The sequence below is a fragment of the Mus pahari genome, chromosome 10 (genome assembly GCF_900095145.1).
Source record: "Mus pahari chromosome 10, PAHARI_EIJ_v1.1, whole genome shotgun sequence".
NCBI lineage: Eukaryota > Metazoa > Chordata > Mammalia > Rodentia > Muridae > Mus > Mus pahari.
This window is the reverse complement of record NC_034599.1, coordinates 66,628,581-66,652,622: the sequence shown is the minus strand read 5'-3', so window position 1 is coordinate 66,652,622 and position 24,042 is coordinate 66,628,581. Positions and strand designations below refer to the sequence as shown.

The window sequence follows — 24,042 nt, the reverse complement described above, 5'->3', positions numbered from 1 at the left end:
TGTGTGTGTGTGTGTGTGTGTGTGTGAAGTTACTTTCTCATGCTCATGGAATGAGGAATGACAGAATTTAAAGTGTTCCTTAGATCTTTTCCTCTGAAACTCATTTATCTAAAAGATGTTGTTAACCTTTTTAAAAGCCCAGCTGAGTCTGTCCTCCCTCCCTCCCTCCTCCTTCCCTTCCCTCCCTCCCTTCCTTCTGTCCTTTCTTTGGTCCTAATGCTAAAGGGCAGAGACATAGACAGAGGCTGGCACCCAAGGAGAAACATTAAGCTCAAGGGAATTGAAAACTGAGTATTTTCCCTGGGTAACACCCAAGCACACATTTCCTTCTGTCCTTTGGCATTGCCATTTTGATGAAACAAGTTAGGGTTTGAGATCCTAGAAGGGGACCGGGAGAGGTGTAGAGGAGGTGTACGGGTGGGGGTGGCACCGGGACTAAGTGGTCTTCGTGAAGTGGGAAGCTTACTGGAGTGTTCAATCAAATGTCCCCACTGGGGCTTGTAAGATGGCTCAGTCGGTAAAGGTGCTTGCTGGTGAACCGAGTTTGATCCCTGGAACCTACATGGTAGGAGGAGAGGCCCGGATCCCTGAAAGTTGTCTTCTGACCTCCACATGCTTACCCCACACATTTTAAAATTGCAACTTCCTCTACTCTGCTTCTTCATGTCCCCGCCTTCCTCTGCTCCCCAAGCCAACGCCCACCCCCACTTTTGTGAAACGGGGGGGGGGGCTGAGGGTGGTAGGAGCTGGGTCTTTCTATACCGCCCAGGCTCACTGCTAGCTGAGATCCTCCTGCCTCAGCCTCCCAAGTGCTGGGATTTACTGCCCAGCCACATGAGAGGTTGTATTAATGTTTCTTTGGTTACTCATTGAGCAACTATTTAAGAAGCCTATCCCTGCTGGCAGTGCTCTGTCCTGCCTGCCAAGGTCTTGGACAGGATACAGTCACAAGGAGCCTCAGTCTGGGCAGTGGATCTGCAGACTGTGTGTTATGGTGAGCTGTGCAGTGACCGGCTGGCAGTACAGGGCACAGGCCAGCCTCACCTGGGTGGATTCCCCTGCAGTTCGTGGATACAGAGGGCATAAAAAGCCTTTCTGAGAATAAGTTCCAGCTTACTTCACTGGGACGCTCTGCTCCAGACTTGAAATGAGTTTGGGGTGTGTGTGTGTGTTTCCCTGACTGGACGAGAGAGAGAGAGAGAGAGAGAGAGAGAGAGAGAGAGAGAGAGAGAGAGAGAGAAGCACATATCATTCAGTATGGAAGAAGAAAGAGGATGGGGCAGGGTGGGTGGGGGATACGTTTGCCCAGAGAGTCTCTAGGGGGCTGGAATGATTGTGTGACCAGGGCAGCCTACCTGGCATTTGGTGACTGCCAATGGAAACCTAGTGGCTGTATCCGTGACAGAGCCGGGCAGAGTGCAGAGCTCCAGATTCTCAGGGTGTAGTCTGACTCTGCGCTCAGGCATCACCCTGCCGGGGCTGCTTTTTTTTACCCAGGGCTCCTGTACAGACTGTGATGTCAGCTTCGATCACTCCAGGCTTCCAAGTAGTGTTTCGTAGGGCTGGTGACCTCCCAGTCACTCAGGAGGCTGAGTTAGAGTGTCGGTTCAAGGCCTGCCTAGGCTGAGATAAAGGCCAGCTTGGGACAACTTGAACCCTGTCTCCAAACTACAACTGAAAATACCGTTTATTTGTTATTTGTTTTGTTTTGTTTTGTTTGTTTGGCTTGGTTTGTTTTTTGTTGTTGTTTTGTTTCTTCCTTTTCTGAGACAGGACCTCATGGATCCCAAGCTATTCTCATGCTCGATAGATAGGTTGCTCTGATGACCTTGAACTTCCAGTCTGAACTCCCCAAATCCCAAGATTATTGGCAGACACTGCATCCATTTGTGCAGTGCTGGTAATCAAGCCCAAGACTTCGTGTATGTCAGGCAAGCCCTACCAACTGAGCCACATTTCCAGCGCAGTAGTTCCTAGTTGTTTATTGATTACATCCTAGGGACAGGTTACACACTCAGCTCTTTTTCTCCCCTGCTCCGATCTGATCCTGACATCCCCAGAGACTCCAGGTCTTGGAGCCACTCCTAGCGCCGCGTGCTGTGCTAGGCTGAGGGTCCCACATAGCGCATGGTGTGCTGTGGCTAAGCTGAGGGTCCCACAATAGCGCGTGGTGTGCTGTGCTAGGCTGAGGGTCCCACAATAGCGCATGGCGTGCTGTGCTAGGCTGAGGGTCCCACAATAGCGCGTGGCGTGCTGTGGCTAAGCTGAGGGTCCCACAATAGCGCGTGGCGTGCTGTGCTAGGCTGAGGGTCCCACAATAGCGCGTGGCGTGCTGTGCTAGGCTGAGGGTCCCACAATAGCGCGTGGCTTGCTGCGCTAGGCTGAGGGTCCCGCTGCTAATCAGTTCTTTGTAGGGCTGCTCCCTTCTGCGGAGCTGATTAAGACCCTGTGTTTTCAGGGGCTGGAGGGATGCCTTTTGTGGTTAAGAGCACTGTTGTTCATGAGGAGCTGGGTCAGATTCCCAGCACCCACAAATCAGCTCACAACCGTCTGTAGCTCCAGTTCCAGGGCATCCGACATGGTCTTCTGGCCTCCGCGGCACTGCACACATGAGGTGTCCATACCTTTATGTAGACAAAATACACACACATATAAAAATAAATGCGTCTTTTAAAAAAGGCATTCTGGTTATGTCCCCTCCCGCCCCCTCCCCCCCACAATGGCACAGTCCTCTTGAGTTTGGATGAATTTATTGTTTTCCCTCCCAGAAAATGTAAACATCTCAAGGACCATTGTGTCCTTCTGGTCCAAGGGACTTTTCACAGACTCCCCCTCCTTCCTTCTTTTCTTCTTTTTCTTAAGAGGAGAAGGTAGATTTGGCTGCTGGGGAAAGCTCCGAATGGGAGCCCCACTCTGGGTGAGAGAGATTCATTTCCTGCATTTCTTTAAGCTTTGCAAACCCCTGAGATTTGGGTGTAATTGGTTATGGGGTAAGCGTGGAAAAAAACCAAACCTCAGTGCTGTGCTTCCTGAGGTGCAGTGAAGGTCTGCCGTCCAAGTCTTGGTCATGGGATGCGTGCAACCGGAACAGAACCGGGCTGCAGGGTAATTACCTTGAGCCCTTAAATTTGCAGATAGTCAAGGCTCGGAGCCTGACAGTACTGACATTACTGATGAGCCTAGAACAGGTTCGCAAAGGAGAGGCTGTCAACTACCACGGCCAGGCACACAGGGCTCCCACCCAGCAAGACAGGATTCAGGGAGCATCATCAGCAACTTAGTGAAGAGTGGGAGTTAAGAGTTCACATTACAACATGGAGCGTATTCCGTCCATTTGGAATAGGCTGGCCACCTCTTTGTTTATAGGGGGAATTTATTTTCTGCTGTACAATCACAGGGTTTTTTTTTGTTGTTGTTGTTGTTTTTTTTGTTTGTTTGTTTGTTTGTTTTTTTTGCTTGCCTTAGGTAAAATGTGTGATGGTTCAGAACATTATTTTGTAGATTTTGAATCTGTAAGACCAATATTGTTATTACTGTTGAGACAGGCTCTCATGGAGCCCAGGTTACCTTAGAATCACTTCAGAGCAGAGTGTGACCTTGAACTTTTCTGATCCTCCTGACCCCACTTGCCAGGTGCTGGGTTACAGATGGATAGGCACCACCATGCCTGGTTTATCCTGCACTGGGAGATGGAACCCCGGCCTGTTAGGGTTGCCTAGCCATCTGAGCTCAGTCCCCAGTCCTGTTGGCAGGTTTTGGAAGAAGGTGGAGGAACCTTGCTTTAAAGGTTTGATTCTCTGCTATGCTTGCTTGTGAGGTCTTCATCCGCCTTCAGAACCACACAGCTGCGGCTGGAAAGTGGAAAGCAGCATCTCTCCCCATCCCAGCCAAGTCTCAGAAGCCTGGGGGAACTGCCTTAGAGCAGCTATCACTGGTGTGTGTGTGTGTGTGTGTGTGTGTGTGTGTGTGTTAGAGGAACTGGGCTGGAGAGATGGCTCAGTGGTTAAGAGAATGAAAAACCCTTGCAGAGGACCCAAGTTCAGCTCATAGCCATCCATAACTGCAGTTCCAGGTAATCCAGTGCCCATTCCTGACATCCAAGGGTAACAGGAGCACATGTGGTACACAGACATGCAGAGGTAAAGCACTCATACATGTAAAATAAAGTAAACGCATCAGGGTGGGGGCGGGGGGGATAGCTTGCTTGGGTAGCATTGACCAGACTTAAGAGCTCCCTTGCTTATGAATTTTGGGGTTAGGACTTGGGTATTTTTGTCTAAGGTGGGTCCAGACCAGTCTAGTCCTAAGCGTTCCTACTCTCCTGGGCCTCCTATAAGCTTAGGAAGTGAGGAGGTGAGAGAGGTGGGGCTGGGAGTCAGCTTTTGCTATTGCCTAGGACTGGCCTTCTCCAGGCAGGGAGCTCTCTCCCTGAAGGCTCTAGTCTAGGTTTCTAGGTGTAGGGCAGCAGGGAAGAACATAAAGGGGGCGGGGAGGGGGACAAGAGGGGACAAGAGCGAGAAAGAAAGAAAGAAAGAAAGAAAGAAAGAAAGAAAGAAAGAAAGACAGACAGACAATGAGAATGGCCCAGGTTTCCGTCCTCCTGTAACTGCATGAAGTGCTCCTGACCTGCTTGCCTCTGCCCTGCCTTCCCATAGCTCTTCTGGGGAAGAGGCTCTATCATAGGCCTGTTTTATAAGTGAGAGACAGAATGCCATGGGAAACGGGACAATTTGTCACATTCGGGCAGCATCTTAGAGGTGGGACCCAGGGCTTAAGGCCAGGTGTCTGAGTTGCCCTCCCTCCCTCCTAGTGCCTCCTGCCCTTAGGCATGCACCACGCACGCACGCACGCACGCACGCACGCACGCACGCGCACGCACGGTTCTGCTTTCTGTTCTGGCTGGTTTTTCTTTCAGCTCCCTCCTTTATTTCTTCAGCAGATGAATGCTTGTATATGCCTTTATCTTTTTAATATCTGTTTTTTTAAAAGTTTATTTTCACTCATGTGTATGTATGTGTGTGCCTGCTTGTCAGTATTTGCTCCTGTGGAGGCTGGAAGAGAGCCTGGGATCCCCTGGACCAAGAATTACAGTTGGTTGAGAGCTATCTGACGTGGATGGATGCTGGGAACCAAACCCTGGTCCTCTGCAAGAGTATCGAGCACTCTTAACCCCGAGCCATCATCTCTACAGAACAATAATATACCTTTATCTTAGCAGTTAGAATACTGCTCAGGCCCTTTGTGTACCTCTCTGAACTCCCACAGTCCTGTAAAGAAGTGTATAAGGGAGCGGGGACACAGGCAGGGATGTAGCTTAGTAGCACTAGGGTTTGCCCAGTATGTCTGAAGCTTTGGGTTCCATGCCCAGCACTGTATAAACCAGGTGGCTCTGTTGTATCTATACGCAATCCTAGCACTGGAGACGTAGAGGCAGAAGGGTCAGAAACTGAATATTCAGCGTGTAAATGGGCCCAGGGCCAGCCTGTCTTTAAAATAAAAAAAGTCTGTGCAGATTTTTTTTTTAAGTGCTCTCCACTGAGAGAGTGGTTAAATCTTAGGGTGTGGGCCTCCATTTTGCTATGGAGTGAGAGCTTGCTGTTTTCCAGTGCTAGTGTTGAAAGCCCTCTTTATCAGGCATTAAGAGTGTGTGTGGGGCTGGTGAGATGGCTCAGCGGGTAAGAGCACCCGACTGCTCTTCCAAAGGTGCAGAGTTCAAATCCCAGCAACCACATGGTGGCTCACAACCATCCATAACAAGATCTGACGCCCTCTTCTGGAGTGTCTGAAGACAGCTACAGTGTACTTACATATAATAAATAAAATAAATCTTAAAAAAATAAAAAATAAAAAAAAAACAACCCTTTTTAAAAAAAAAAAAAAAAAAAAAAAAAAAAAAGGGGGGGGGGGTTTACAAAATTCCTCTTCATCGGGAATTTGTCTCCTCATCTATAATGGGGGGGGGGGCTCGGAGCCTATTTCTCATTGCTAAGTAGAAGTAGATAGTCACCGTGGGTGGTGCAGTTATTGATACCCATGTGGTAGAGGTCAGGATGCTGCCACCCATCCTTTGGTTCTGAGGACAATCCCGAGCTGCAGAAGGCTGTAATCAAAGGGGAATTCTAGTGAAAACGTTACCTGCTTTCTAGACCAGGGTACAAAGAGTCGAATTTCACTTTTTATCCGTGCTTCTGGTTGTCCTGCAGGTGGTCGAGAGCGAGGGACCACCACTTTCCTCTCCTCTAAGCCCTCTTTAACTTCATTTGTAATTGCTTGCACTATTTGCATATAAATAACCATGCTTCCTGCAGCAAACCCCTTAAACTTGTAGGTAGTTAACCTCTCAGCCCTGGAGGAGTCACCACGTGGAGTGGCCTGGGGCTGGCACAGACATTAAAAGCTTTTTTTATTTGTTTGTTTAGGGGTGGGGTTGAAGCCCCATCCTGTCTCACTTTCTTGGTTAGTTTTAACCCTCCGCTTGACACAGCTCAGAATCATCTGAGAAGTGAGCTTTAATGCAGAAGAGCCAGCCCATTGTGGGCCACACCATCCTCTAGGCAGGGGGCTTTAACTGTTTGGTGAAAGCTAGCTGAAAGCAAGGGGTGGGGGATCCACACATCTGTGATCCCCACATCGGCTCTCTCTCCATTCTTGACTGTGGATATGATATTTTAAGTTCCTGCCTTGATTCCCCACAATGATGGACTATAACCCCGCACTTCAAGCTGAAGAGTCTGCACTGTCTCCCGAATTGCTCTTTGTCAAGACGTTTGTATCACAGCGACAGGGGAAAGGACGCTGCTCTTGTTGCTTTCCGCCTTCCTAAATATCATCGTGACCCCTAACTATATTTTTATTGCTACTCCACAACTGTAACTTTGTTACTGTTATGAATCATAATATAAATATGTGATATGCAGGGTATCAGATATGCAGGATATCTGACATGTTACCCCCATGAAAGGGTCATTTGACCCTCAAAGGGGCTGGGACTCACAGGTTGAGAAACACTGCTCTAAGGAGTATATTAAGCAACTGTCTCAGTACGAAGGTGTTAGTGATATTCAAGAATGTGCTTTAGATTATTATTATTATCATGGTGCGTGGGGTCAAACTCGGAGCCTTGTGCACGCTACACAAACACTCTACCACAAGCTGGACACCCAGACAACAGGCACCCCCTTCTGTGGGTGTTTTCAGAATCTAGATTTCAAGCATGAGCACATTCGAGGGCAACACAGGCAAAAAGGGCAACAGTTAAAGAGCATCTGGGTCTCACACTGGGTGGTGAATCTGCTCTGCGAACGGCTCTTGGGTTGACATGCGCAGACCGTACATCTGGAGGCAACACAGTACGGGGCGTGGGAGTGCAGAGAGAGGGGTAAGTCGCTTGGTCGCTATATCAGTTTCAGCAGTGGCTGTCCCCATGTTTGTTGTGTGACCTCTTGTGCCTTAGTTAACTCATTTGTGAAAATGATCACTTCTGCTGAAGATTGGAAGGAGAGTTAAGTCGTTGTGAGGGGAAGTCCAGAGTGAAGTTGGAAGCTTGGCTCAGTATCTTAGTTGTTAGTAGAGCAATATCCATTTTATTTTAGTCTGTGGTATCTATATTGGTACTCAGGTAAGGGGGATTACTTCTGGTTTTGAATCCTCTCATCATATTTTTTAAAAAATTATTTTATATGCATGAGTGTCAGAATGTGTGCGTGTGTACTGCATGTGTGTAGTACCTGTAGTGGCCAGAAGGGGAGTCTGATTTCCCGGAACTGGAGTTGCAGATAATTGTGACAGGCCCTGTGGGTTCTGGGAACTGATCCTGGGAGCAGCCGGTTCTTGGAGCCACTGAGCCATCTCTCCTGTCCCTGGGAGGTGTTTTATTATTCGTATTTTTTTTTTTTTTTGTTTGTTTGGTAAAACACACAGTGTGAAATTACATTTCAGTAGGATAGAGTACATTTATCGCGTTGGGATTCTAAAACTATCCATGTCCCCAAACAGAAACCCTGTACCTCTACAATGTCCCTGCCATTGGGCCCAGCACCAGAGGCTCTTCTTTCTACCTCTAAAGAGATGCTTATTCTTCAGATTTCACAAACATCTTCCCGCTGTATGAGACTCTGGGCTTCAAAGCCCTTTCCTACCTGAGCATCAGTTACCAGCTTTCTATCACATCAATCTCTTTGGGGGGGGGGGCGTTGGCAGTGGGCAAGGTCTTGCTGTGTAGCCCTGGCTGTTTCAATATGTAAATGAAACTTGCCTTTGCATCCCAAGTGCTGGGGTTAAAGTGTCTTTTGTGAGTCCTTAGCCTGGCCCATCAGGCTTACTGTCATCTGGAGTCGTGTCCCCTTCTCATTTTAAAGTGATCTCTCATCTTCGAGCTGAATCCTTTTTGGCTTCAGCCTTAATCTCTCTGCACTTTCCGTCCCTTGCTCCCACTGACCCTTGACAAGCTCTCTTGCTGGGCTCCCAGGCGGGCTCAGGAATAGATTTTCTTGGGTGTTTTATTTCTGCGGGAGCTCACACTTCAGGAACACACATGGGGGACCGGACCCCATCCCCCACCCCCCGTTGTGCCTAATTTCCCGTGACAGCATGGCAGGTTTTTAAAACAAGTGTCTGGAAGACGCCCTGCCAGGCCCCCTTTATCCCTTGCTTTAAAAGCTTTTCGCCAGGAGACGTGGCCCTCAATTAAGCTATTTAATAAACTCCTCCCTTCATTTGAACGCAATCTTGGGACATGTTTACACTGCAGGCCACCGAGGGTCTCTAAATGAGGAGCTGTGGAGTGAGTGCTCCTTAACCTGTGCCTTTGATAATATCCTTTGCTTTAGACTTCAGGCAGAGGCTCTGCCAGATCTGTAGTTTCGTCATCAACCCAGACCTGAGGCTGGGAGGTAGGGAACTGGGGAGGTGGGGTGTGTGTGCGCGCGCGTGCACGTGCGCGTGTCTGTCCTGTATGGGGATAGAAGGCATTCTTGTCCGTGCATTCTCCCCCCATCAGGAGCCTTTGCTAGGAGAGTCTATGTTAGAGAAACCTGAAACAGCATAGAGATGTAAAACTAGCTCTCTAGAGAGACCGTGTGGAGCCGGACGCTTCCATCTAGGAAGAGTAGCTGTTCCTTTTCTCTCAACCACTCCCTCGAGTGTTCCCAGGGTGAAGACTTCAACAGAAAAAAGTTTTTTAAAAAAACACTCAGGAGAGCAGGTTAGCTCTAGGCTTCAGGGCTTTGGGACCCCGCCCACCCGGCTGGAGGCTGCCGGGGGGGGGGTGGGGGGGTGGGTGGGTGGGCTGAGAGCTGGGGAGGCTCTGGTTTTTTGTTTTGGCTCAGGAGAGGTGAGCAAGGTGCACAAGACTGCTCCGCTTTCAGCAAACCCTTGAGGATTTACCGTGGAGGAGGTGCCAGGGAGAAACCCGGGTCCTCAGACGCAGAGTGGTTTTGCTAATGTTGTTCTGGAGACCTTTCCTGTACTGGGCCAGAACAGGAGGGACAGAGAACCCCAGTGAGCCACTGGGTCAGGTTGGGGCTCCAGCCAGTAAGAGCTGGCTCTGCTCTGCCCAGGGCCATGTTCTGAGACGTGTGTGCAAGTTGCTTACTGGCATCCGGAGAGGGAGCCTGGAGAAGCTTTGTGTTGCAGAGCTCATTTAGTTTCCCAGTGCCTTATGAAGAGGTCTCATGGCCGAGGCTGTTCAGTGCGTGGGTCTCCCAGCTTCCTGAGAGGGACACTCGGAAGGAATGGGAGGGAACAGGCCTGTTTTGTCCTTTAGAGAACGTTGGGGAGAAAATGTCTTCTTTACTGATGAAACACAGTACACAGATGATAGAGTTAGACTATAGGAATTTTTTTCTTTTAAAATGCTTTTTTAATTTAATGCTTGAGCATTACTTGGGGGATTCAGCTATAGTTTTAAGTAGTTCCGAGGCATTTATCTGTTGTATGCTGTACCTGAGCAACCAGGTTTGGGATTAGTGGGGTGAGGGAGGGGGAGCTCAAGGAGAGGCAAAGAAGACCCTGGCTAGGACTGTCTGAAACTTAGCTATTGGTGGACAGGAGTCCCCTTTAGCTGTGTCAGAGTGATGTAAAGGGGAGGGGAAATAAGACCTCTTTTCCTTTTTTCTTTTTTTCCTCTTCTTCCTCTCTTTCTTTTCTTTTTATTAAAAAAAAAAAAAAAAAAAAAAAAAACCTCCCCTAGTGCCTGGCACAGAGTGAGACACATTTGAACATTTGAAGAATGAATGGATGTTTAGGTCAAGACCCAAAGCAAATTTTATGAAGTGCACAACCCCCAGCCGACCAGCTCAGCTCAGCAAGGAAGTAGGGCCTGCTGAAAATTTATCTTGCAAATAAAACTCAGCTGTCATTTCTGCATTTGCTCTGAGCTCTCAGACTAGTTCATTTCTGGGAATCAGTCTGAGTGTGGAGCTCTATTCATCTGTCACACGCTGACACCTGGGATGCCAAGGCGTGCAGAATAAAGCTGGAAAGGGTCTTACAGAAAAGGGTCTAATAAAATCTCCTTGGAGGTGGCTTTCAGTGTGACATTTATATAGTATATGTGGAGTCTGTGTGTCTTTTTCTCTTTTAAGATATGGTCTCATTTATGTAGCCTTGGCTAGCCTTGAACTCACTCTGTCAGGCTGTCCTCTAATTCACAGAGATCTGCCTGCCTCTGCCCTCTGATATCCTGGACAGTATAGCAGAGAATGCTATATGTTGATTGTATTACTTTGGTAATAAGAACTGAACCACTGGTAACAGTCGGTGAGATAGGAATCTTCAGCGTCATTGACCAGTGTCTGTAGAAAGGTGTGAGTGTGCCTGTTGGTGTGAGTGTGCCTGTTGGTGTGAAGAAAGAGTTGCACACAGCAGCCTTCTGAGCATGCTTCCCTCCCACATGGAACGAGGAAGCGTGTGAGCTTTGGAAGGTGTTTTCTGGGAGGGTGGACCATTGCCTTGTGCTGCAAACCACTCCCTTGCTCCAGAACTGACTGGTCTGAGTTGGAGCTGGTAAATCAGAAGGGATAATGTTGTAAGGGAAGTCCCATGAAGTTGTCTTTAGCTTCTGTGATTCTGGGTTTTACCATTAAGCCCTTCTGTAAGGGCCACCGGATACTCACACTGCCCAGACAATGATGGTGTCTGATGTCATTGAACTTTGCTATAGCCATTTCCTTTGGAACAAAATGAAAAGCTTTCAACATTTACAAAGGAAGGAAAATACATAATCTTAGTGAGACTTCTCTGCTGCAGGCTGAAAGGAACCCACAGTTAAAACCTAATTATTTAACTTCTCTCTCTTTCTCTCTCGCTCTCTCCCCATCTACATATATATGTATACATTCAAATATATATACTGAAATGAATCCTTAGACATATTGGAAATTTAAGTATTGTTTTCCATCTTTTGGGGCCATTAAATTGAGATGCAGCGAGTCTGAGCTCATCGACATATTATGTTCTAAGGTTGACCTAATTTAAATTTAAATTTTGTGTGTGTGTCTGTGTATGTGTGTGTGCGCGCATGCACGAGTGCATGTACATACACATATAACATGATGCTTGTGTTCCTTTGACTTAATTTTAGTAAACACCTCCTGGCTTTCAGACATTCTATACTGTATCTGCAAAGTTTGTGATTGGGTTATATAATTTTAAATGAATGACCCGACAGGATCATTACCTCCATTACTTGACAGGTACTAATTTATCTTCTTGTAATGACCTCATTGTTAGACCATCTTAGTAAGGAAACTGAGGCACATAGATGAAGGACTTTGCTAAGGTGATACAACTGCTAAGTGGTGGGGCTGGGTTTGAACCACAGCACGTGTAAGTGTACCTCGGTTAAAGCAAAGGCTGGTCAGAGTGAGTCACAATCTTGGTGCAAGGTCAGGCTGACCTCACAAAGTGGAGGATGTGTTTATGGTGTTTCAAGTATCTGAGCTAATCTGAATCCTTTACTGCACGGCCAGCATCTAAAGTTATTTCACTCACGGGCATATGCTTTGAAAATTGAATGTAAATCTGGGATCCATGAAAGGATAGCAAATTTGGCCAGTCAACATGAAGAGCTTCTGACAGAGGGCTGGCTGTCTCCTCTTCCTTGGGGAAGAAAGATGAACTGGTTTAGTTCCCAAGCGACTCCTCCATTCCAAATGAATTATTCCACCAGAATAAAATATTCTTTCTCCTGCAAAAATCAGCTACTGCTTTTAGAGCCTCCAGCCATTTTTTTCCCTCTTTCGTGGGTGATTAATCCTGACAGAGTGACACTGGCCAGTTTCCTTTTGCTGTGACCTCAGAGGCAGCATCCGCAGTGTGACCAGTCCTTCTTGAGATGAAGTTGGGGCCTTATGCTTCTGCATTCCCTGGGCCACCCACTTGGCTTCTGGCCTGGGTGACCAGGATAAGAACAGGAACTAGAGAGATGAGGTTGCAACAAAATTAAAGGTTCAAAGCTTAGAGCTTGACACGGGCTAATCCATCAGTGTTTGCTGCAGCTGCTCAGTTAAGTCCTGAGCTCAACCCAGTACAGGGCACTGCTTCAAGTCCTACTCCGTAGGCACCACTGAACTTAATTTTCATCTTGTTTCCAGGAAGCAGGTGATGCGCTCAAGGCTGTGTTCACCCTCACTTTAAGTTAGAGATGCTGAAGGGATTGACTCAAGACCACACAGCCCTTAAGCAGTGACAGTTATGGCTCAAACCCAGATTTTATTAAGTAGCACGTCGGAGTTGCAGGTGTACAGAATCTTGGGCAGGTTTTCTCATGCTCTGTCCTGGTTATTATCATCTTTCAGCAGTAGCCACTGTTTCTTACCATTTGTAAGTTGTCACTACTTGAATGTCACAAAAAAAAAAAAAAAAAANAACGATTCACAGAGCATTGGTACCATTCTGTGTCTGACTTTATATTGAAGACTTTTATATTTATTTATTTATGTTACTGGTAGGTGGTAGCATGCGTGTAGAGGTCAGAGGACCACTTGCAAGAGCTGGTTCTCCTTCAATCATGTGAGTCGTGAACTCAGGTCATCAGGCTTGGTGGCAAGCCTCTTTACCCACTGAGCCATCTTGGCACCCCTTGCTTTCTTTTTATTCAATATTATGTCTGTGAAATTAGTTTATGGAGATTGAACCCAGTGTGTACTAGGCAAACACTTGAACAAGGAACAATAGATGCACCCAGGCATGCTGGTGCATGCCTTTAATCCCAGCAGAGGCAGTTGGATTTCTGAGTTCAAGGACAGCCTAATTTACACAGGACAGCCAGGGCTACACAGAGAAATGCTGCCTCAGAGACAGAGAGATAGAGGGGGGGGATGCTTATTGCACAGAAATATTTTGAAAATATAAAGAAGAAATGTAAGATGAAAGTTAAACTGTCTTCAGTTACCTATGGAAATGTTCCTCAGCACTTATTCATGCACATGTGCATATGTGTGGGTTTTCCTTTGGTTTTTGTTTTTTCCTTCCATTCTAAGTTAGTGCTATTTTGTTTAGGAACAAAAGGAATATTTTCAATCCACATATAATTACATTGGAAAGCAGTGAATGGAAATCTCAGGAATAAAGACCTGGTGATGCCAGGGATTGTCCTTCTAGTGCATTTTCTGAGGCTCTTTGGAGGCAGAGGGAGAAGAGGCGGGAGGTCTGACTGGCTGACTGACTCTGTGCCCCTGCCTCAGGGTGAGGGGTGGGTACTCACACCCCCTGAGTAAACCAGACAGAGCCTGTCAAGGTGGCTCAGCTCAGCAGCCACTAAGCAGACAGCAGTGTTTGAAAACCAGTCTTGCTTGAGGCCTAATAACTCAGCGTGTTGGGAAACAGTCCCTTGATGGGGCGGGAATTGTTTGCTCAGACTGGACCTGCAGGCTGCCTGACCAGTTGTGGAGGCATACCCCCCAACCCCTCTCCCCTAGCCCCCCAGCCCCTGGAATGGAGAACAAGAGAGAAAGCCTCCTGCTTCTGACAGTTAGCTGCCTCTGTTCCCTTCAGAGGTGTTAAACCTGAGCTTTGGCTGTTCAACATTAAATATGATCTTAAGCACCAGCAGGTAAGGCATTTGCCACTGAGTCTGGTGACCATAGCCAGACTTCTGGGACCCATGCGGTAGAAAGAGAGAAATGACTCTTGCAAGTTGTTCATTGATATCTACATATGTGCCATGGTGCTCCTGAGTGTATACACACACACACACACACACACACACCCCGGCAAGTAAATAAATATGTAATAAAAGCAAAGAATTTAAAATTCCAGTCATAGTTATATAAAGGGTGGTATTGTGGCATTATTGACTAAAATCTAAGTCACCTGTGTTTTGAAAAGTCAAACTTTTTTTTCCCATTTAAAACTCAAGCTTTGCCACCAGGCAGTGGTGGCACACACCTTTAATCTCAGCACTTGGGAGGCAGAGGTAGGCAGATTTCTGAGTTCAGGGCCAGCCTGGTCTACAAAGTGAGTTCCAGGACAGCCAGGGCTACACAGAGAAACCTTGTCTCAAAACAAAAACAAAAACAAAAACAAAAACAAAAAAAAAAAAAGAAAAGAAAAAAAAAGCAACAACAAAAATCCTTTGCCCCCCAGCATTTTGGCTGCCAGTAAAAGTCCTGTGGGTGAGAAACCAGAAAAAGAATTAGGCAGATGACAGGGGAGGCAGAGGCAGGTGGATCTGAATTCCAGGCCAGCCTGGTCTACATTGTGATGCCTACCCCGCTTCCTAAAGAAAGAAAGTGCTACAATGTTGGCTTTTTTCTGTGTCTTGTTGCCAGTAGCCTCTTAGATTTGTCTTAAGAGCAGAGAGCAGAGTTCTCTGTTGATAAAAACTCAGCACTTGGGAGGCAGAGGCAGGCGGATTTCTGAACAGCCAGGGCTACACAGAGCTGGGCAGTGGTGGCACACGCTTTTAATTCCAGCACCCTGGAGGCAGAGGCAGGCGGATTTCTGTGTTCGAGGCCAGTCTGGTCTACAGAGTGAGTTCCAGGACAGCCAGGACTACAGAGAAACCCATCTCAAAAAACAAAAACAAAACAAAACAAAAACTCACCACTTCTCCCCTTGTTGATTTCCTAGTGTTCTCTGTTCTCTCCCAGGGGTTCCTCTGGGAAGTGCTTGCAAGCATTTGAGGGGTTAAGTTAACCCCATGGTGCTGGTGGAGTTTAAAGGCTTCAGCCCCTGTGATCTCTGCCCTTCAGTCTTAGGTAGGTTGCTCCTGGGGAGGAGGGTGTCTTATTTTCCTGCTCAACGGAACAGGACTTTAAGATACAGAGTCAAATATTGGGAGAAGGTAGTAAGTTACAAGCATCCAGGTGTCTGGGTGTAGGCATGGACACATGCATCCATGCATGCTTTATTTCCAAGAGAAAACGGGCGAGGTAGGTACTGTTCCAGCTTTCCTGAAGAGGGGAGGAGATGTTTCCAATGATGTCAGCTTGAAGCCTCCGATCATAGAGCTCGACTTTCCACAGTGTCTTCCAGCGACAGGATGTCAGGGGAATGTTTAGAAAGTGACCGTTAAGGAGCTTTGATTGCTAGCTATAGACCGAGGGAGTCTGTCTCCCAGGGGCAACCGTCATGGTGGTCTTGGCTGGACCAGTCTGTGCCTGACTCATGGTGTGCTTTCTCAGTGGGCTGGACCTCCCGTCCATAGGGCTGGTTTCCTGCAAACATTTAAGCCAAGGCTCTGGTGCTAAGAAAATGATACTATTTTTGCAAGCATCACAGTATGTTTAAAACACTTTCTCGCAACTGTGTAAAGCTTCTTTTGATGAAATAGAAGTTTTAAGAATTCCCAAATCCACAATCAAAACCTGGGGTGGTGGGGAAGAGAGGGAGAACTCTGCGGATGTTAGGGTGTTTATTTCAAAACAGGTCCCATTGACTTTGAAGATCTAAAAGGTCTGCTCCATTGTGCACAGCCCTGAGAGTCCTGACAGAGATGGAGCCGAGCCGTAGTGCTTTCGTGGTGAATTCTACGTCCAAACCTCAGTGGCTGGAGTATTTGCTTCTGGAAGCCATTATAGAAATACACAACCCTTGAAAGGCAACATCTGGCTGGCCGGAGGCAAGCTGGCAAATACTCAACTGAAATAGACAGAGGTAATGCTGTGGGGGACAAAAACATCCTGAGATGAGAGGATGGCTGGGGTACCATTCTGCAAGTCCAGAGAGGCATCTCCTCCCTAGCCTGTGTTGGCGCCCCTGAAGTAGGGGGTGTGGGGTGGCCTCTCTTCAGAAGACACATGTACCGCCAGGGAAACCAGGAACCTCCCCTTAGCCCATCCAGGAAGAGACCTCCCACACTCCTTATTCCCAGAGACACCTCAGTGTGATTGCTGTCTAGGGAGTGCCCTGGGCCAGTGTTCTGTGGGCAGCTGTGGCTTCCCCTGCAATTTGAGGTGTTGATTTAGGCTGTTAGAACCGCCTCTGCCCATGGCCCTTTCTCAAAGCCGCCTGGGCTCTTGTTCTCATTAACTGGGCTCAGAAGTCCAGGGACTTGGAAGCCCAGTGGTATTTCCAGGAAAATGGCTTAGCTTTCCCTCTGTTTTCCCTACTAACTCTGGAAAAGCCCAGTCCTGTGTCTTTGGAAACACTGGAGCTAAGCACTTATCCTTTCTGTCCTCTGGTACCCAACTGTGGCATCTTCACAGATTTATGGATGGCAAGATTTTTTTCTTTCTTTTTTTCTTTCTTTCTTTCTTTCTTTCTTTCTTTCTTTCTTTCTTTCTTTCTTTCTTTCTTTCTTTCTTTCTTTCGTAGCATGTAAGACTTTCCCATGAAGAATGCAGTTCTAATAAATCAGTGAACCTGTTATGGATTTCCTGAAACCACATTTCTATGAAATGCTGGGGTTCAGGGAACAGCACCTGAATGAACTTACTGAGAAATATGGGCCCTTATAGCAAATGTTCTTTGCAAAAAGGGCACATTTTTATATACAAATGCTTTCTGTAGCAGTTTTTGTCCAGTGTTGTGAAGCCTTTGACTGTAGTTCCTCAGAGCCTTAGGCTGTTGGTCTGAAAGGCTGAGACTGGCCTTTTCTCTGGTCTCTTCAGCTTTCAAGAACATCAGGAAAGGGAAGACAGAAAGATTTCTTTTTTCTTCGCCTTTTCTCCCAATAAGGAGGTCACAGAGTGACTCCATCCAGCCTCAGAGGTAGGAGCCTAGTTTTGAATAGACATTAGCCCAACGTGAGTAAAGTTCTCCTCCTTCTACTTAGACCTCAGCAATCAGGTCCATTTAGAGTAAGGGAAGAAGAAAGAACAACCAGGGCTACACAGAGAAACCCTGTCTGGAAAAACCACACAGAACCCAAAGGTCCTGGAGCTGCGCAGTGGGGTCTCTGTGAGGATTAATGAAATTAAGTAACTGTGAATATTTATGAGGCTGTTGGCATAGTGGGGGGTGGAGGGTGGCATTTCATGGGTGGTATTTTCCTCCTCCCAAAACAGGGCTAGTTGGATCTCCCTTTTATGGCATCTCTTCCCATGATCCCTATGGAAAGCCTACAGTGGGATCAAAACCACACTGCAGATGATGTCATAATAAGGACATGTTTTGTTTTGTTTTTTTGAGATAGGGTCTCACTTGGTATACCAGAACAACCTTGAACATGCCTTTTAAAAATAATTGTCTTTTTTTCTTTTAAAGAATTATTTCATTCTTCAGTGTGTGTAATGTATGTGTGTGTATATGTATGCGCGTATGCACACATGAGCGTGGGTGCCCACAAGAGGCCAGAAGATGTCTGAGGCCCTGGACTTGGAGTTAGAGGAGGTTGTAAGCTGCCTGACTCAGTGAGATATGGGAACTGGGAACCAAACTCATGTCTACTGTGAGAGCAGCAAGCCCTCTAAACTCTGGAGCAATCCCTCAATGCAAAGCAAAACACCATAGGGCTGGGGAGATGCCTCAGTGGGTAGGCACACTGGCTGCTCTTCCAGAGGACCCGGTTCAGTTCCCCGCCTCTGTGGCAGCTCACAGCCCTCTGTAACTCTAGTTCCAGGGGATTCAATGCCCTCTTTTGATCTCTGTGATAGACAAGCAGGCAAAAACACCCTACTCATAAAAGAAATACATTGTTAAAACCCTTTTGTTCATTGACACTTTCATGCAGTACATTTATGTAGAAGTACATTCTGTTTACGTCACTCTCACCCTCTCTTACCTACCCCATCCCCCCCACAACACACACGAGTGTGTAATGGAGCTGGGAACGGCACACAGGGCTCTGCTACTCACCCACTCAGCAGATGTCCTCTTTATCACATTTATACTGGTGCTGTGTCAGCTGTTGGGTGCTGTGTATGTTTTCTGGTATCAACATCATGGCCTCATTCCACTTCACCCGTCCTACTGTAAATTGGGACGCCATACTCCTGTTCTTCCTCTTGTGGGGCCTTCTCTCTCTCCTCTGGCCGGCATAATGATGTCTCATGCTGACTGTGGGTCACTGTGAGGGCTGGCCTTATCTGTACAGGCCCTCAGGAAAGGGCTTCCTGCTCTGACCTGCCTGCCCTGTCCCTGTGATTTCCTTGCTTTTGTCCTGTGTGACCTGCAGTTCTTTCCTACAACAAGCCCCAGAGGCGGGACCTTGGCTAAGCTGGACCTTCTGAAGAGATCTGTGGGAGGTACATCTTTTTCTTTTTTTTTTTGTCTTATTTTACTTTTTTTTTTTTTTTTTTTTTAGGATTTATTTTTTTTCTATGTGGCCCTTGCAGTTCTGGAACTTACTCCATAGACCAAGCTAGCTTTCAACTCAGAGATTTACCCGATTCTCCCTCCTGGGTGCTGGGACTGAAGGCATACACCACCTCTGCTGGGCAGGATACAACGTTGAACACAGATGCTATTGATTGGTTAACTCATTTATCCATATCCGCACGCATACAAGGCATTTCCCCACTGCCTGCTGTGTGTCAGATCCTAAAGATGTGGCTAATCAAAGGCCTCATAAGGACGGCTTGAATGGTAGTAGAGGAGACATAGTAAACACACCGGCAGATAAAGGCTTATCCTCGGGTGATAAGAGCCAAAAAGAACAATGTGGTCCGATAAGGTGGTCTGGAGGATAGGCCCTTATCAGAAAGGCCTTTCCTATGAGCTGATGAGCGGGATTGGGAGGGTTTCTCTGAAAAGCCCCAGTAAGCAGCAGGAGTTGCAGATGGCCTGACTGCTTGGGTGTTGTGAGGAAAAAGGGCCAAGAACAGGAGGGCAGGGCTTGAAAGACTCTTAGATATTTATCAAAGGGCAGGAAGATTGCTGGTGTTCAGGGAACTGCACTGGAGCTGTAGGAGCTGCATTGAGGGGGAGGGGTGGTGGGGAGGGGTGGTGGGGAGGGGTGGGCGGGGCGCGGAGTTTGCAATAGGCTGAGAGCCTATTGAGCCTTCTGAGAAGGGTGCTGGTGAGAAGCCCAGTGGAGCAGGCAGCACTTGCCATGGAGTTCATTTTGCAGTCATTACCAGGTGGTGTATCTTGGTAATGGATTGTTGGGGGACAGTGTATGTGGCAGGGAGGGGGGAACAAGGTGGGATCTAAAAATCCGGGATATCTCCAGAAACCAGACACCTGCCCGATCCTCAGGGTTTTAACTGTGCTTAAAAACTGTCAAGCACAAGCTGCAGTCATCAAATGGCCACAGAGACACTCACTCAGTTCTAAACCATGACGGCAGATGGACGACGCGTCCTCGGTTACTTGTTTGGCTTCGCATACAGTATAAAACATTTACTTATTTATCAAAATGTCAAGTGCTTACAAAAGCGGAGCCTAGCATTCTCTGGGCTAGCCGATACAGGATTTCTGATGTTTTTGGTTTTTTACTTAATTCGGGGCTCTGTACAGGATGTGGAGAAGGCATCTTGCTTTCTGCTGGTGATGCGGTGGCCAGTGGCTGGGTCTTCTGATGCCTGGAGGCGGGTTTCCTGAATGGCTGGCTGTGTGCATGAGGAGCCAAGGCACTGGACATCTTGCCTGACTTGATAAAGGTTATGGCAACTGATGTTCGGATGGCTTTTTCTTTGTGTTTAGCAAATACAGTAAGCAGAGACCCCCATCACCATCTGCGTTGTGTTTCCCAATTGCTTATATTCTTACCATCCCAAACATGTTTAACAGGAATTTTGAAACACAGTTCTATTGTGGATTATGATTTTTTTTCCATCAGAAAGCTTGTGAGAATAGCAATTGATGGCTCATGTGGATAAAGGCACTTGCTGCCATGCCTGATGACCCAAGTTCAATCCTTGAGACCTATATGGTAGAAGGAGAGAATTGGTCTTCATGAGTTGTTCTCTGACGTCCCATGCTCACTCCACGGCGTGTCTGTTTTCCTCCTCTTTGTCCATAAACGCAGTAAAACTTTAAAAAAGAATAACTAGCCTTATGGCTGCCCAGATCAAGATATTGCATCTCGGTATTTAAATTTTGTAACTTTGATTTAATTTTGCTGGTTCAGACAGTTCCCTTTTAGTTGGGAAGGATTTTAGGACATTCTTCTATTTGGTGCCTTTGGAGGAGCTCGAGATGGGCTTGGGGTAGAAGCCAAGGGCTCCATGTTTATGCCCTACTCAAATCTCAAAGACGTAGAATCTTCAGGATGATAGTCTAAGCTGACGCCCTCTCCTCAGCCGTGGAGAGTGAGCCGCTGCGGGTGTTTATTTTGCTGGAGGCAGACAGAGCTAGGTTTCCTTGAGGCCTGAATCTCCAGAGGATAGATGCACACAGTCATAAGCTGAAGTTATCTTCTTTGATAGACAAGGCTCTCTGGTCTGCAGTGTACCCAGTCTGGTGGTTCTCTCTGGGAATCACAGGGTCTATTTCTATCACTCTGGAACATGGTGCCATGTGAGCCATCTTCCCAGAGCGAGGTCCCTGGGTATCAGTGCACTCTTGCCCGTCTCTCGTGCCTCAAGCAGCAGAGGAGTTCGTAAGAGGCCATCTTAGACTCCCTGGAAGTTGTTTACTTTTATTGATCTCTTTATTTTGAGATGGAATCTCACGATGCAGCTGCTGGGTCTCTCTACAAGGCTGGCCTTGAACTTGACATCTTCCTGGCTCACCCTTTGTAGCACTGGGATTAAAGGTACAGGACACCACACCCCACTCAAAGTTGGCTTTCGCCTCCTCTGGTCCTGGGTTTATTCATTGCATACTGTTTATTAAGAACTAGACACGATAGGGATCAAAGCCAGGGCACACCTTGCAGCCGAGGCAAATAGACAAAGGCACATGGGGATGAGGCCCACTCTAGTGTGTGAATGTGTTAGTGCAGAAATCCTGGAGTCTGGTCAAGAGGAGAGTCAGGCCTGAGCAGGGTAAGGTCAGGCGGGCAGCTTGAGCCAGGAGACCACAGAGCCAGCACATGGGTGGGAGTGTCAGGAGCCGGGTTTTCTCTGCCACCTGTGAAGCTTATACTGTTATCCCGAAAGCAAAGAAAGGAGCGAGTGCTGAAGTGTGAGTGCGTGGGACTTGTCTGAAGTGATCACACTGGATATGAGGAGAGTGGGATGGAGGAGGAGGCGCCTGTGGCCTGAGGTTACCTCAGGACGTGCTGCTGCAATCCAAGTGAGGCACATGCTGGTCTGAAGTAGGGTGCTGGTGTGCAAGAGAGAGGACCGAAAGATTGGGGGAGGGCAATGGCAGCAGCCACTGCTGCTGTGTGAGGAGGAGGAAGAGGACGAGGAAGAGGACGAGGAAGAGGAAGAGGAAGAGGAGGAACTGAGAGGCTTCCAGGTTGCCGAGACCTGGGCAATGGTCTGTGGTCAGGCTGGAGTGATGGCTCAGCTGTGAAGAGCTCTGGTTTCTCTCACAGAGGACCTGTGTTCAGTTCCCAGCACCCATATGGCAGCAGCTAACAACTGTCTGTAACTCCAGTTCCATGGGATCTAATGCCCCCTTCTGGTTTCTTCAAGCACTACATTCACACAGGGCACACATAATATGTGTTGTCAAAATACCTATACACATAAGATAAACGTAAATCTTAAAAAGAAAGACGGGTTGCGCTGGAGAGAGAGCTCGGCTGACTCAGGGCTTAGACGACTTAGGTCTGATCTTCAGAACCCAGATAAGAAGCCAGGTTCAGTAACAGGAGCTTGGGAGCCAAGATAGCTAGGTCCTTGGAACTAGTCTATTGATAAGCTCCATGCCAGTGAGAAATGCTTTCTGGGGGGTCAGGGGGTGCGGGGAAGGGTTTTTGTGTAGTCCTGGCTGTCCTGGCTCTGTCGACCAGGCTGGCCTCAAACTCTGCCTCCCACACTGAGTGAGAGATGCTGTCTTAAAATGGCTCCTAAATGACACCTGAGGTTGACCTTTGGCCTCTGCATGCACGAGTACACACGCATCTGCATACACGTACACACCTCTCTCAGCATGCATGCATTGTGAGCTTTAGGATACACGCATACACGCTTGAAGAAATTGTTAAAATTGGCCCCGGCCTATGAGAGTTTTAGATCACTGGAAGTCACTCAGATAAAGTGTAGGTGTGGCTGTGTGTTCTAAATTGAGCCTAACCAGGGAGTTGTTTTTGTTACGAGAAAAATTTTGGAGAAACAGGTCCAATAAAAACCATGTTTGGGTTGAAAACCCAAACAACTGGGAAGGAGTAGTGAACTGAAAGTTCCCTGCAGAGAGCTTTTCCTGTGTGGTGTTTGGCATTTAGACTTGTCAGTCTGGGGCCTGGCTGGTGGCTCTGTCCCCTCCCTACTTGGAGATTAGAGGCTCCAGCCATCAGCACCAGAAAGTGTTTAATGCAGAGGGTTCAGGACTCTGAGAGAGTACTTGCTGCTTCTCATAGGCTGTGCTGTGGCTTAGTGGAGGGTTTTCTGCTTGCAGTTTGAGGACCATGTTCAGGTGGGAGCCTGATTTGGTAAAAGTGGGACTGTGGAATGGTCTAGAACGGTCATCTATCAGTATTAAACCTGATGTACTCAGACTCTTTCTTCTTTTGTTAAAACGATAAAGATGATGTGAGTGTGGTATATGCATGTGTGTATATATGCATGCATGTATGTATGCATGTATGTATGTATGCATGTATGTATATATGTATGCAGTTAAACACGCTTGTGTGATGAGAGGGATTGATGCTGTCTTCTGGCCTCTGCAGGCACACACACACACACACACGGAGTATAAATTAAAAAATTTAAAGTGCTAACAAATTGAATGGTGGCATTGGCAATGTTTCAGTATCAGTCAACTGTTGACAGGCCAACACCAGAGTCTCCTCTCCTTGTGGAAGACGGGCTCATTTCGTCCAGGATCTAGAGTTGGGCATCATGCTGCCTGGGGGTGGGGCACTCTGCACGCTCTGTTGGCTGTCTCACATTCTCTCGGACCTGCAGTTATATGTATAAATTCAGTTTCATGCTCCCTGCCACTTCAGAAGCCAATCACCATGGGGGGAGTTGAATCTTAAAACTGGGCTGCATCCAGAGGGCTTGCAATCTGACAGGACAGTGGTTTGATATCCCGGAAGGCTGCCTTCAAACTGTCTCCAGCCAGCTGATCATATAGAGGAGGGGGCGTGCAGTAGCACTCTGTCATTCCAGATTTCAGTCCTCTCCTCTGGTTAGGAGGTTGGCTGCCTTTCTGAGACCTGAGATGTCTTCCTTTCATTATCACCGGCATCCTTTTTTCTCTTCACTCCTGCTGTGGCTGGCTGGGCTCAGGCACTTCCTGGATTGTTGTGTCAGTATTTCCTGGTTGTACCAGCCTTGTCATCTTGCAGGGGCATATGCTCCAGGAAAGGGTTAACCCAGAACAAACCAGCCATTAAAGTGCATGGTATTAAGCTGATAATAATGTGTGCATGCATACTTCTTTCTGTAATATGATGTACAACTGAATCTTTACAATACAGAATATAAAAATATTCCCATATGTTCTCCCAGCCACCTATTGGTAGGGAACTTGCAGGTTAGCTGTGGGGACATTCTGCCATATACTACATAAGTTGTCGTCGTCGTCGTCTTCTTCTTCTTCTTCTTCTTCTTCTTCTTCTTCTTCTTCTTCTTCTTCTTCTTCTTCTTCTTCTTC

At 47.4% G+C, this 24,042-nt stretch overlaps 1 protein-coding gene across 4 annotated transcripts in view; it reads left to right on the top strand.

The window, feature by feature from the left end:
- Positions 1-24,042, top strand: part of Cgnl1 (cingulin like 1) — a 148,840-nt gene that overhangs the window by 2,576 nt on the left and 122,222 nt on the right. For 2 of the 4 annotated variants that reach the window (XM_029543545.1, XM_029543544.1), the window contains exon 2: positions 15,918-16,098. The exons of the other annotated variants lie outside the window; for them this stretch is intronic. The gene's annotated coding sequence lies outside the window, so the exon portion shown is untranslated. The remainder of the gene's footprint in view (positions 1-15,917; positions 16,099-24,042) is intronic. 4 annotated transcript variants of the gene reach the window in all.